Source organism: Bombus flavifrons, chromosome 11, assembly GCF_040668555.2.
Source record: "Bombus flavifrons isolate JBK064 chromosome 11, iyBomFlav1_principal, whole genome shotgun sequence".
Classification (NCBI taxonomy): Eukaryota; Metazoa; Arthropoda; class Insecta; order Hymenoptera; family Apidae; genus Bombus; species Bombus flavifrons.
The window spans coordinates 4,689,011-4,703,401 of record NC_138452.1 but is presented as its reverse complement, the minus strand read 5'-3'; positions in this window follow the sequence as shown (position 1 = coordinate 4,703,401).

Below are 14,391 nucleotides of genomic sequence, written 5' to 3'. Positions count from 1 at the left end.
AGCGCGTTATATCCATGAATTTTGACTTCATACGCCAGGCGAGAAGGAAACGCCCCGAACCTGAAACTCAATTGCGTGTTTTTCATTTCCAAGACAATTGATGAATCAATTATTTTATCGACTACTTGTTCCATTCATTTCGTTTAAATTACCACTAGATCTTTTCTTCTAAATTCGTTTTATTTATTTTTGACATATTAAAATTAATGATTCAAAATTCACTATAATATAAATTAAATAATAATAATGTAAAAATAAGTAATAATGTGAAATAAATTAAAAAAAAACTATTTCAATTATTTAAAGATTTAAGTCGTTAAATTTAAACCACGATCTAGCGTGTGAGATCGCGAATGATCTTCCCTTAATAGAATCTTCTTTCGAATTGAATTCTCCAATTACTCAAACCATTAATGCACGTATTTCAACACATATCTTTGCAATCGTAGTTGCAACATTATCATTTCCTACGTTCGTTGGAAACTTTCACGTTTTCATTCGGCGTAATCCCTCAACACGCGCCTCGGTGATCGGTAAAAAGGATCGCGGACGAGGCAATTAATCACAATAAACGTCATAATTACTTAACGCGTGACGCAATAAACATGGTTCGTCGTTGGCAAAGCGAGAGGCTGACAAAAGGTTAGGCGGTTTGAAAAGACGCGGCCAGGTGACTTGTCGGTAATTTTTTAACCCGCCCCGAGTCCTCGGGGATCCAGGACACAGAGGTTCGCGTCATATCGAGATTACGCGAGGAAACGCTGCCTATCAAGCATCCACCAATCTCCGGCCGCGAGTTTCAATGAAGGTCCACTGGGATCTCGTGACTTCGTGTCGAACATAATGACACTGAATATTTTTTCCTGGCATGTGGATTGTCCTAGGAATCCACGTATCACCCTTCCAACAAAAACATTCAGTTTCGTCGGTCTGTTCGTTTTATTCCCTCTTCTCACGGGTTTAAATACACGTCGACGATAATGCAATGTATTCTATGAATTTCGTGATTGGTAGAGATGTTCGTTAATTTTCCGTGTTTTGTTAGTTTTTTAGAGTGAAGTGGTGCATTTAGTTAGACGCCAGGGAATATGGATTTGCAAATGAACGTTTGAAATTTACGGAATCGAGAATTGGAACACGGAATTCAATATCGGGGATTTTTCTTGAAATGTATTTAATGGCAGGATTTATGGGTGAAGAAGATCGATCAATTCGTCATATTTATGAAAATTTATACCTTTATAGACACTATCAGAAAGATTGGATCTAAACAGAAAGCTGGTTTGCTTATTAAATATTATAACGAATATTCTACATTGATTATTTTAATATTTTACGGTATAAAACACATGTGTTGAAATACGCGCGCTAAATATTAGAACGTGTCCTAATACTTCTGGTCGGTTGCGTACATCCCATGCACTTTTGCATTTTTAAATTTCTCAAAAATATCTAAAAATCCCCACTATATATAGTTATATTACTATTTCATGAAACTAACACAATAACTTACTAACAATTTTATACCTAGAAACATCATCTTTTCTTACAATCCATTTTCTCATTAAAATTGCAACAAAAACGCCTACAGAATAATGTTAACTATGTATTTCAAGATATAAGCAATTCGTCTCTTATTCTCACTAAAGCGAACAATCGGCATCAATTAATCTTACAATTATTCGCGTAGTCCAATAAAATAAACGAGCGAGGAATATCATTACAAGGATCAAACGGCATCCCCGTGTACAAGCGTCTAACTAGGGTCTGCTTTGTTAGGAGAAAGCAACGAGACTCCTCTTACTGAGAATGTCTGCGTAGGTTCGTGCTGGTGGTCGTAGCCACGGTCGTGGTCGTGGTCGTGGTCGGTAATATTTCACGGTAACGGTATTTAGCGGAACCGTCGCGACTGTCATCCGCGATGAAACGGTGGAGGCAGGGAAGACATTAAGCGTAATGAATTACTAGCCGGGAGGAGTAATGTGTCTTAATTACGGACCCGCGGCACAATAATTATGTAATTAGGCATTGTTTGCCGACCAGCCCCTAATCACAATCCCGATGTCGCAGCCTCGTCACGGCTCGAGGTGCTGCACCGCGTTATCGACCGGCTCCGTTCCAACGTCGTTCGTCCGCGTCTAGACGCCGACGCTCGCCTCCTATGTGACCGGCTTTGTACGACCAACTTACTCCCCTAACGAATTTCATCGATAAACGACTAGAACATTCTTATTCATTTACTTCTTTTTTTTTCTTTTTTATACAATTTTGTGTTATACATTGAATGTTATACGTTGGAAGATCTCTGGGATACGTTGGATTCTCTGGGTTAAGGAGCGTGTGGTAATTTGTATTTAGGGTGGTAACTTCTTTAACGATGTGCTTATTAATTTGTTAATTGGATCATAGATCAGCCAAAAAGATCCATAATCATGGTATTAAAAGTTGGTACAGACAAATCAAGTTTAGTTAGGTTGATTTTAATCTTTAGAAATTTAAGTATAATATAATTTATCAGTAACAAAAATGAAACTTTATGTTGAAAACGGTATATTGAAAAATTGAACGAAGATCTATAAATAATGAAATCACTTTGTCCAAGAGATTAGGAATTCATGTGACGAGTTAATTCGTCTTCTTCGATTTTCATTAATATTTTTTAAAAAATTGTGTTTATAAATATATAAGCAAGATTATATATAGAATATATAGAAAATATATTGGATATGTGGCTATTGTATCTTCGTACATCGTAAAGTATTAGTTAGATATGGGACAAAATGATGTGGCAATACAGTTTCTTTTAAATACCACGGCACAGTTAATGAACGTGAAATCACGCGATTGCAGATATTTATTAAACTATTTCTAGTATAAATACGGTGATATTGGAATTTTCGATTCTTATCGCCTTATGTTGGCATAGCAATTATAAAAGGTGAAAAATGCTACGAGTTTTAATACCAAGTCGGTGAGAGACATGTAGTAATATCCGGGCTTTTTTAGATTCTCGCGATACGATACACGTTAATTATACGCCTATTCCTTCCTTTTCGCCTACGCTTGTCAGAACCGCGTTCGCCGTGGTTAGGAACGATTATGTCGAGTTCAGCTGTCCTTTCCCCTTTGTCAACATAGCGCCTTCAGATTCAGCCAGTCTGCACAAGTCATCTCTTGGATTGCTATCATAACCAACGTTTAACCAACTACAATTGTTCTTTGTTTTACCACCGTAATCGATTAGAATGAATCGAAACGAATAATTTCCTAGAATGATATCTTTTGATAAGTAAATCTAGTATCCAGATTTCACCAACCTGTTCAGTCGTCGCTCTTAGGCATAATAATATACATGTATAAATTTATGTATAGATTGCATTTATACTTGCAAAAAATAAAACAAACGTAGGTGGAGAACATGATAAGTCAAACTCCTCTTGTAGAAGAATAATTTAAAAATTCAATATGTTGTCAATCAATTCCACTTCAATATTATTTTCTCATGTGATTTCGGATTAAAGTATGTTTTTGTATTAACGTAATAACTAAACTGAAGTTATCTATTTTTTTAAAAATTACTTAATTTATTGTACTTCTGTCGTGCAGTCTTGAAGTTTTAATTCCGTGATTAGAAGTTTCTGATTACAAGACGACTAGATTAATAGGTTAAATCTCTCTCTGGTAATCAAATAATGGAATATAATAAAATTATAGAGCACAATCTAATTGTCAAAATATTCAATCGAACTTTTCTTCATCTTTCGTCGATGCAGTCACACAGCATCCATCGACACTTCTGGCGCACAGAGGCCAGGGTGATCACGATGCATTAATATTTATGCGCGAAATCAAATCCGTAAGCCGTGAGGTCTCGACCTGGTGGAAACGTAAGCACAGGAATCGAGTCACCTAAAACGCAAGACAAACACGATGGTATGTCATGGGCTTCGCAGATTTCCTGCAGGTATTTGGGATACCTTCTCCCCCGTCGTCGTCGTTCTCCTCTTCGTCGTCTACAGTGCAAACCGTTCCATTCCAAAATTTACATCGTTCGTCGTACTCGCGCTTCCCAACTTGGTGTCGTCGGATTTAGAACAGTCGGATTAAATTTTCGGCTTTGTATCGAGCGGTGCGTAAGGCGCGTGCAAAATACCGTGTTTGCCTATCCGTGAAATAACACCAGTTTAGCGGTGATATCCGCTTAGCCGTCGAAACCTTCGAAATCGATGAAAATAAACGATGTGTCTACTGGATTGTTCATAAAGTTCGTCGAGAAATTTGAGAAAAAGTTTGAAGATATCGTATCCTTATAAAGTTATCAGATCGTTAAACAATATATGCAGCGTATCTTCCGGTAACTTTTTGTTATTTGTCGAGTAGCATAATGATCGCCTTTCCCAAAAAATTATTTTAGCGATAAATTAAAGTATTGTAGCCTTTTTCAGGTTTGTAAATTATACAATTTCTTATTATGAAAAAAGCTTTGAAAAAATTGGAAATCTTGTTAGAAACTCTCTCGATAAATGTATTTCCAGAATTTCTCAGACAACATTTACATACGTAGATATCAAGTGGTAATATGTACGTTATAGCAGAATATATTGCTGCTTTTCGAACCACTCGATACTAGAACATCCACGAGATACGGCTATCTTCTTTAATAAATCGAACGACGGTTACAGTGTCTCATTGTTTCTTTAAATAATAATCGACGATGAGGAAACTGTTTAAGTTACTTGGTACTTCGATCGCGTAATAGACTTGCGTAACGGAGAATGAAAATAAGAAAGATAGCTATAAATCGTATCGGTCGAAGAAAACAAAAGAAAGAAAGATTTGTAGGGAAAATTTAGCGGAACGATAGTTAAATGAGGGACATTCTGTTTTCTAATTTATTTCCTTATCTCATTTGGTATAAACCGAGGCCTACACGCTCAATTATTCCTCTTGGAATAACCGCGTAAACTGGTTTGCAGAGTTAAGGCTACAGGAGAGGCAGCCTGTACAAACCAGTTTGTGCAGTTCAGTACGCACGGGCAACACGGCGTATTTAGACGGTTCTACATGCTCGGCCTAATCCGTACAAACCAGTTTGCGCAGTTAAATACGCGCGAGCAACACGCTCCAAATTCTTGATTATGTTTTCCAACAATGCCGCTGTACTTTTGATATACCATCAACTTTAATGGCATCCAAGAAGAACGGAACTTTCTTTCTTGCGTCAGGAGTACAATACAGTTCAAACTAATTCCGTTAACGTTATAACATGATATTGTAATAAAATCGTTCAGGAGATATAAATGGTAAACGTGGAAGGTATTAGTACACTTTAAGTTAGAATTTCTACTTGAAATACGTAATACGAGCATTCTATATTGTCGCGAATAAATCAACCATGAATTTCGAAGCCATTAATCCCGAAAACAGCTTATTGCAGTTCGAGATCGAACTTTTACATCGGCCTCCTTATGGCTGATTCATGAAGTCTGTTACTACTGCCATGAATCTATTACGATTGGCTGTTATTCAAACGGCGCGGCGGCTGGACATTCGAACGGCAACAAAAGATCATCCACGAGCCTTACATAGTCGTTATGTTCGATCTATTCCTAATGGTCTCGGCCTTCACGGTTCTTGACCCTGTTCGCTATCATAAATCGCTCCAACATTGGCGAATAATCGATGACATAGAATCGGCGGTTGTAGGGCGTTCGAATAGTCATAGAGAGATGTATGTACACGCGTTTCACGTGAAAGCCAACGAATTAATCTTGAACGAACGAGTTTCTCGAATTTTTCTTCCTAAAATCGTCTAAGCTGATGGAGTGCTACGACTTAAAATTATCGTAGCAGACATTTTCATCGAGTAATCGATGTTCAATAGCCTGTTTACTCGAGCACGAGCATTGCGATAATTTACCGAATATCAGCGAACGTATCGAATATGCGGTATGGAACGCGAATTCTCGATGACATCTTCATTTTCTTGATACCTCGACGACTCTATCGTTCTTCCGGAAGGGATAGAGAACGGGACGACAAACAGGCTTCGCCGGGACTTGTCGCGAACGCGAAATAGATGGCACGCTGCCATAGCGGAATGATACAATGGCATGGAATTATTCATAATTTTCGCAAGTTGGTTTAATAAACTTAAAGCGAAGGTGGGCATTCATCAGGACGCAGTGAGGAGCGTAGCTCGAAGGAAGGAAGGAAGGAAGGGGTTATAAATACGTCGCGAAGACACTCTTTAGCCGACGGAGAAGGAAGAATGAAGAAGATAGGGGGAACGGGTTAGTTACATACACTTCTCTGAGTCCTGATTTGCATGTCTAAAGCTTAAGTTTAACATCCACGGAGTGTCGTGGTCTCTGGCGGGAACAGCTCATTTAAACGTAAAAAGGAAAAGAATGTAGAGAGAAAGAAAAGAAAGGTCGAACGTTTTACGCTTATGGCGATAGAATGCTTTCGGCTATACTTGAACGATTAGGGACACGCTAATAGAGGAATAAAGAAAAATTACCGAATTAAATATAAATGAAATAGTTTCGGGATCGGCATAGGAAAACTAATTAAAGTTATTCGTGAACTTTTGCATTCCGTAGAAAATAACCCCAAACTTTTAAAATTCTCTAGAAAGTAATTTTCTCGTAACGACCTAAATTAAAAATAATGGATTCGATGATATAAAATTTGTTTCTTCAATTGGATAGCTTCGATAACTCGCAAAAGCTGCTATCGATCTAGGCAATAAACTGTGATGTATGGTAATAAGAACCAGTTTAATCACGTGCATTTATACAGTTGCCATACTCGGTAAATGTTTACCATAGAAAATTCATTACAAGTTTGAACGGAACGTTCTTCTTTCTCCTGTTAATGCCCAGTTGTATCAGTTTCATTGAATATGCATAGTGGTGATCCAGGCTAAAGCGAAAATAGAGATTTCGTGGGATAAAGTGGTATTGATTTATGAAGGTTTCCAAGCATCTGTCAGGCCGAAACAGGTATCGCGAATCGTAGGCTGTGGAATAGCCTGCGATATGAAAACGATTTTTTCACCTAGGTATATCCTACCTTTGTTTAGTTCTGATACCATTTCCATGATCGAACGTACGATTAACTCGCGCTCGTCATCGAACTATCCCATAAAACTACTTGTATAAATCTCCCTTTCTTTTTTATAGAAAATCTAACAGATTAAAATCGGCGCCGAAACCTTACAACATCTAAAATAACTTTCTCCGGTTCTTACACGTAACTCGGTTTAGAACGTAGGTAGATTACTTGATGAAACGAAATTCACTCCGTGGAACAACTCGGCAACTTCTGCATCGGATTCTGTCGGTGCAAATGGATGTTAGGGAGATCCGTCACTCTCTCACCGGGACTTTTATAACTTTTCTACTCTTCGAGTGGGCCAACTTTTGTTTCCATAATGTATTAACGAAAACGTTTTAACGCGATCGAAGACAGACACATCGAGATGTGTATCTTTCTGGATCGTCCCGTATATCGAGCACCCCTTTAAAAGTAGCCTCCGTCGAGTCGATTGGGGAGATAAAATTGAACGTGGCTGCCGCTATCCTGGTTAACCAAATGGTATAACGAAATTCAAATGGTATGCGATAAGGAAGTTGCTGGAATTCGAGCTATTAGTCTTTACGATGTGTAATAGTCTCGTAAGTGTATGCTACCGTGAGCGGAAAATCATATAACGTTCATAAATAAGGCAGTGTCATGGCTCGATGTAATGTAATGCAATAAATCTGTGCGTGGAGGAAGTGGAAGTGGAAGTGGAAGTGGAAGTGGAAGTGGAGGGGTGGAATAAATTCAGATTTGCCCAAGGCTCGGCGAAACTGGCCAAACGTAAGAATGCATGGCGTGGAACCGACACGCGGTGTAATATCATCGATGTAATTGTATGGAAATAAAAAGCACACCTTATCGTTTACATCTACGTGGGTCGAACTCGTGTCGAGGGTTTAACACAGGGCGAGGGGATGGGGAAGAACGAGAGGGAGGAAAGACAGGGTCAGAGTGGTGTTGGTGGAAGCCGATGTAACAGGACGAAGGTGGAGAAAGGGGGCGCCAGGGATTTATGTCTCGAGTAATACTACTCTTAACCGTAGCTTATTATGGAAATTTCCTTAAATTGTCGGTTGCCTCCGCAGAGAACAATGCAAACAGAAAATGGATAATTATTGGACTGTAAATTGTGGCGGGCATTCGGTAATTTATGTTAATACCGATCGTAAAGTAAATTCCAGTGTAGCGTAAGTGATGCGCACGTGGTACTTTGTAAACCAGTGAAAGTACAAAGCCGTTCGACGAGTAGCGTTTTTAGAATGTTGTTTTGCTGGCAGAACCGCCCGACAGAGAGGTAAATCGCGGCCTTCCATTAGCTACCCGAAACGCAGCCAAGCTTTATCGCTTCGTTTACTGATCTAACGATGCGTTTCCATTATGACCGAAAATCTCCATAATTACGAACTACGTTCTTCATTTTTTTTAACAAGTACAATTACGCTCGAATACACAATCCTTTGTAAATATAATAATATGGATAATGGACGAAAGAATGTGCCACTTTAACCAACAAATATCGCTGGAACGTGCCCAGTTGGGGGAAAAAAAGTTGCACCGATTTTCACGAACGGCGTTTTTGACTTTCCTTTTTGCCCCGACCCGAGTATAGAAATTGTCGACGCGCGGATGAAGGACCTCTTCGCGGGGTGGTCGCCGGGTTACGTCGATTCCAGCCGACAATCGCAATTATCCAGTAGATAACGATTCCCGGAGGGCCGCCGCTAATTAATATAACCGGCGACGATTCGTTCGCGATTGACAGGAAAATGCGCGGAGGCCGACATCGTGGCCACCGGCTGCTACCTCATGGCCACCGTTCGAGTTGGTTCGCCTGGTGCCGCTCGCTCGTTCGTTCGTCCGTTCGTCGGTTCCGCTCGCGCTTCCATTCGTCCGCTTCTGTTCGCTCGCTTCCGTTCGCGCGCGTCGATCGTGTCGTGGCAGCCTGTCGGCGTAGAGGGAGTTCGTCACCGAGTACGCGGAAGCGGAGGGGTGACCGGGGGGCTCGCAATTTGTCAGGTGACAGCCGAGAGACTGGAATAAATGGACAATTACACAAATACAATGTTTGACGTCATTTCAATGACGCGAGAGACACCTGTGATTGATTGTTAATTGCCTCGGTTTGTTACCCCGACCGGCGGTGCTGGTCGGGGCAAGGGAGGGAGGAGGGTGGTGTTGCGGACGAGGATGGGGTGGCGTGGCGGCAGGGGGTGGCTTGCCAGGAGGAGGTGAGAGAGGTAACACGGGATGGGCGCGAATAATTTAATTGAACCGATCGATGCGCGGCCTGTTTTCACCGCTTTTTCCGCTACTTTGCCGCATTCTTTTTATTCAAATCGAAACCCGTTCGTCTTTATCCGCGCGCAACCGACATCGCTTTCCGGCTCTATCGTTTCCATTATCGGTCCCGGACCGGAATACCGAGAGGTTTTTTTTCGATTCGTTAGATTTGCTTCCTAAGTGGTAACTAACTGAACGGCGCATGGTCTTGATATATACCGTTGGGTTGTTTCTCCGGTTCTTAATATTAACTTGCTGGCGTTATCATGGCGTTGTACGTACGTCTTTATTTCTTTCGTTTTCTTTTTCCACTCTTAACGCGTTACGAGCACGGGAACGAGCGCGAGAAGAGGCGCGACCGACACTTCGGTGGACGTTCGGCTGAATGTTTCAAAGCGGCATAACTTGCTGGCTGAGGGGTGAATAATGGAGAGGCAATAAAGTGCGCGGGCAAGAGGTTAAAAGATACTACGAAAATTGTATCTTCTGTCCCTTCTCGCTCTCGTTTCGATATAGTAGTATATCGTATAAGCATAAACATACGTGTTCAACCGGCCGATCGAAATACGGCGGCGTTCGTGAAACAAATGTTTAATTTCCGAAACTAAGTTATTCATATCCGCGTTTTCAATAGGAATGAAATTTATTAGCGGTGTCTTTGTTTGTTTCTCCGTAACTTCGTGTATATGAAAGTTTCGGTTATGTGTAATTACGAGGATACTAAATAAATTATACAGTTATTGTTTCTAACTCGGATTTTCAATGTAAAATGTACTCCCATCAAGCGTTATTATTGCCTTGTGCGCGTTCGACCATTCGGGAATCCATGGAACGATTACATCGGTCCTCGAATGATTTAATCCGTTGATTTTGCTCGATCGATCAACCTTTATCCCTTTAGACTCTGGTTCTATGTCTGGGCTTGACATTCGATTCTACTTGACCTTTTCAATTTTTGATATATGACAAATATTTTCTTGTAGTATTATAATGTATTAGGTATATTATTACATTTTTTAGAATTGCGTGAAATTTGGAAACAGTTTACCGACTATGAACTAATAGAGTTAAACGTTGTTGAGACTGTAAAGGATTTGTAAATTCAAATATATTTAAAGAGATCCTACGAAAAATTTACTTTGCACTCGTCTCTTTTTTTCACCAACTTCGATACGTAGAATCGTGGTTTTTTGCTGGTATCGACCGTTAAGATTCGAGATACGAACGAATCCGGTAAATTAATTCGTCGGACGTATCCCATTAGAGCGCATATTCGCCGGACTAACTTCGTTAAGAATGCATCGACTTGCTCTATCGTTCGCATCAGAACCGTGCAGCTGCTCGTTTAAAACTGCCAAACACACGTTGCTGCCTGCCCCACGAGCTATCTTTTTTTTCCACGTAGCGTTCATATCAGATACTTATAACCACGCAAATTAAAAGTTTTCATCGCGCAATGGAAACTTTTCCCGCCCTTCTACATAGCACGCACGCAACTTGTAGCACAACATTTCGATCGCAGTCTGCTTACTTCTACGGATTTTCGACTCACCTGTTTACCATTCCGTTTATTCACTCCGTTTATTCACTCCGTTTATACACTCTGTTTGCCAGAGATTTGCTTTTAATTATCAATCATTTGATAACACTATAGGATTTAATTCTATTCCAAAATATTTTCATTTGCCTGTGAATATTTTCACACGAGAAGTACCCATTAGAGACTAAAATTAATCAAATCGGGAAATGTCATGCTATAAATGCACGAATTGTAGCATCTTGTTCACTTCCACTCGCAAATATGTGGGAAACACTGCAAATTTAAAAATCTCCTAGAAAATTATTAACACCTTTAATAATAGATGACCCCACTGACCTCACTAAAGAAATAAAATAGTCAAACTCGAAGATGGTGTCCTGCTGGGAGTAGCCATCCACATGTTGTTTAGCAATAAAGCTAGAAAAATTTACCGAATGTCCAGCTGGATAAGTTGTAAAGTACAAATTAAATAATAATAAAAAAAACCTTTAATAATTACCATTCCGTGAGAAACTTCAGGCTATGAAAAACAGTTCATGTATTTAATGATATAAGTAATATTAAATAATATCGTTATAAAATCAAATTCCCTCTCTCGGAGTTTAGATAAACTTCCTTAAGTCATGCACAATTTTCTTAATAAGATTTCAATCTAGAAATTGTCAGAAGCAATCTATGATTTTGAATACATCCTGCTCCGTAACTCCTGCAACATTGTTGCGCGCTTTGTATCATTATTTTCCATCAGTACAAAATTCTGGTCTGTTAATCGCTTTCTCCACACTGCAACTCAATTTTCGCGTTTCGTATAAGATCAGCAGCTGTCCTAACATCTATGAACGTACATTCAGTTTCCCATTAAAATGCATGTACAGATACACTGTGAACTATGTTTATTCGCCTCTCGACTAGAATTTCGACTCATACAGCTGGCTCGCGGCGCGTTATTACGCGTATAAGCGCAACGCTCGCGATCAGCCGGTGTTTGGAGCGTAAACGAGTGAGGATGAGTGTGGATGGCTAGCGGAAGGAGATACAGAGGGAAGCGTAGGCTCACGTACATCGCAGACTCCTAGGTACGCTGGCAAACATAGATAGTGCGTCAGCGTGTTAATGGAGCTATCAGTCAACATACACGTTTGAGCGACGTCTCAATCAAACAACGATGCACTCCTGACCTGCGCTATATCAACGGCTCTGTTTTCGTACTGTGCTCGATTCACCGTCGCGTCGGCCAGATTCTCTGTGCTACCTCTTACCTCATTATGCTCGGTGATTAGGCCTCCAACAGCCAGTTAATTAACGCTGGATTTCCTTAACTTTTAATTGTTCAATCCCCGCCTGAACAGAGAAGGAGGTAACGACCGCTATTCGAATACGTCGAATGCGATCCAACAGCCGTGGATAGTTCGGTTTTCGACGATTAAGTCGAGATTCGAAGTTATATGTTGAGTAGAGGATTTTCTTTTTTTTTTTAATTAGAGATTTGTTTTCAACTTTCATCTTTGGTTCTCGTAGACCGCAAAAGCTATTGACCATTTAGTAGCGTTGGATCAGTAAACGTATAGCGTAATGTGTTTGATACACATCTAAGAACATGTAGATATCGTACAAAGAAAAGAAAATACATAGATTTCGTAGAAAGTAATATGTTAGATGGGAAATATGAGAATGGAAAGAAAGGATAGCGGTCTTAATTGATAGTCTTCTCAAACGTTGTGCGAGCTTCAGATGTTTACAAATACATTTTAACGGACACGGACCGATCATTGAGACGTACAGAACGAAAATCGACCTGTCCTTCGTCGACGAGTACAGCTACGCGAAAAAGACGCGAGACCCGGGGACAGGAGAAAATTAATTTTCCACTGTCTGTATTTTACAACAGACGCTGCACATCGGGAAATCCTATTTAATCGGTCGTATTTCGACGTCACCTTTATTATCCGATTTTATAAATCGCCGTAGAATATTCTCTGTAAAATTAATTAATATACACGTACAAGTAAGTGCAAGTCCTATCTCGTGTATGTATATTCTTGATACGAGACAGGGGTGTGGCGAGAGGGAACCGATCCAGGTCCGTTTTAATCCGCCCCTCGACAATTTTCTTTCCACGTTTTCCGCCGATGATTTCGACCGGTCTGCCATCTATCCATGGAAAATTCTCTCTGTCTCTTCTGACAGAGAGGACATCCGTCCGGGGACGAGTTGTCCCGTATGCAAATTCGTTTTATTGTCGCGGCACAGAGAGTCGACCAGACGTGGACCCGTGTAAACGGCCATCTTCGCTACCCGCCTTAATTTCATTCATACCCTCTGCACTGACCCCGTCCGCCCCCGGCCACCTTTACCTCCTCCCCGCTTTAATTACTGCCAATTGCCCTTGCCGCACGCGAATTATGTCATTTCCACATGAGCAGCACTTTAGCGAAATTTTCGCCAGGTAGTCAGGAACGAGACGACCTGCACACATGTGTATACGTACATGCACACACACGCATCCATACACACTCACGGATATAGATACACATACATACATACGTATACATAGTCGCTTTCCTAGCCTCCTCTCTACTTTTCCAGAGAAACCCTTCGACCCCTTACCTCCGCAATTCCCTACCCCTTCTCCACCAACCTAAACCATGCCCCCATCTCTTGTGTGCCCTCTCGTAATAAGGGAATAATTAATTAACTGCACTTTCGTGCTTCGTTTTTGCGCCGGTGAGCCTTGCCAGGAATAAAATTTATGTGTATCCGGGACCTTAATTAAATGGTACAATTTGACGGAACTGGCTGCATGGAAGTTTATGTTAATTTGCGAACGTACTTGCACTACCCTGACCCGTCGCCCGACCGTAGTCCTCTACGGGTGTCGCTACTCTAAATCGTCCCTTATCCTATGCTTTTAATTAACGCGCGATTCGTATCTCGTCGATAAAAGGCCACGCGTGACTTACGATTTTCTAACTTTTCAATGTTTCTAAAATTTTCAAAAAATCAGCTAGGTTCTCGCGCGAACGATGGAAACACACGAACGCCAGTTCCAAACTTTCCATTTTCGTTGCGTTTCTATTGAAACGTATTTCACGAGAGCCGCGCGCGACGTTAATGCAGCGTTTCGAAGCTGCGCGAGATGAAATAAGGCGCGGGCTCGTGTTTTTTATTCGGACGCTGGCTACAAATCAGTAGAGCGAGCAGTGTACTCACGCCGCCTAGTCGTAGAATACTCGCGCACGCTCACCACGGGGGGAACAACACCGCTAATGGAGAAAAATCACCCAGGTATGATAACATGCCTCCGTACTAATGCAATACACGATGCTACAAGCGGCGTTGGTGTGACGCCAAAAATTTGTCCGACGCGCTTCTTGTTTTTCGAAAAAAAAAAAAACGTGGTGTGCGTACGCGTACGCGTTGCACCGGTTCCCTGTGAAAAACCGGAGCTAAATTTCGGCCCGTCGTGTAACCCGCGTTCGATT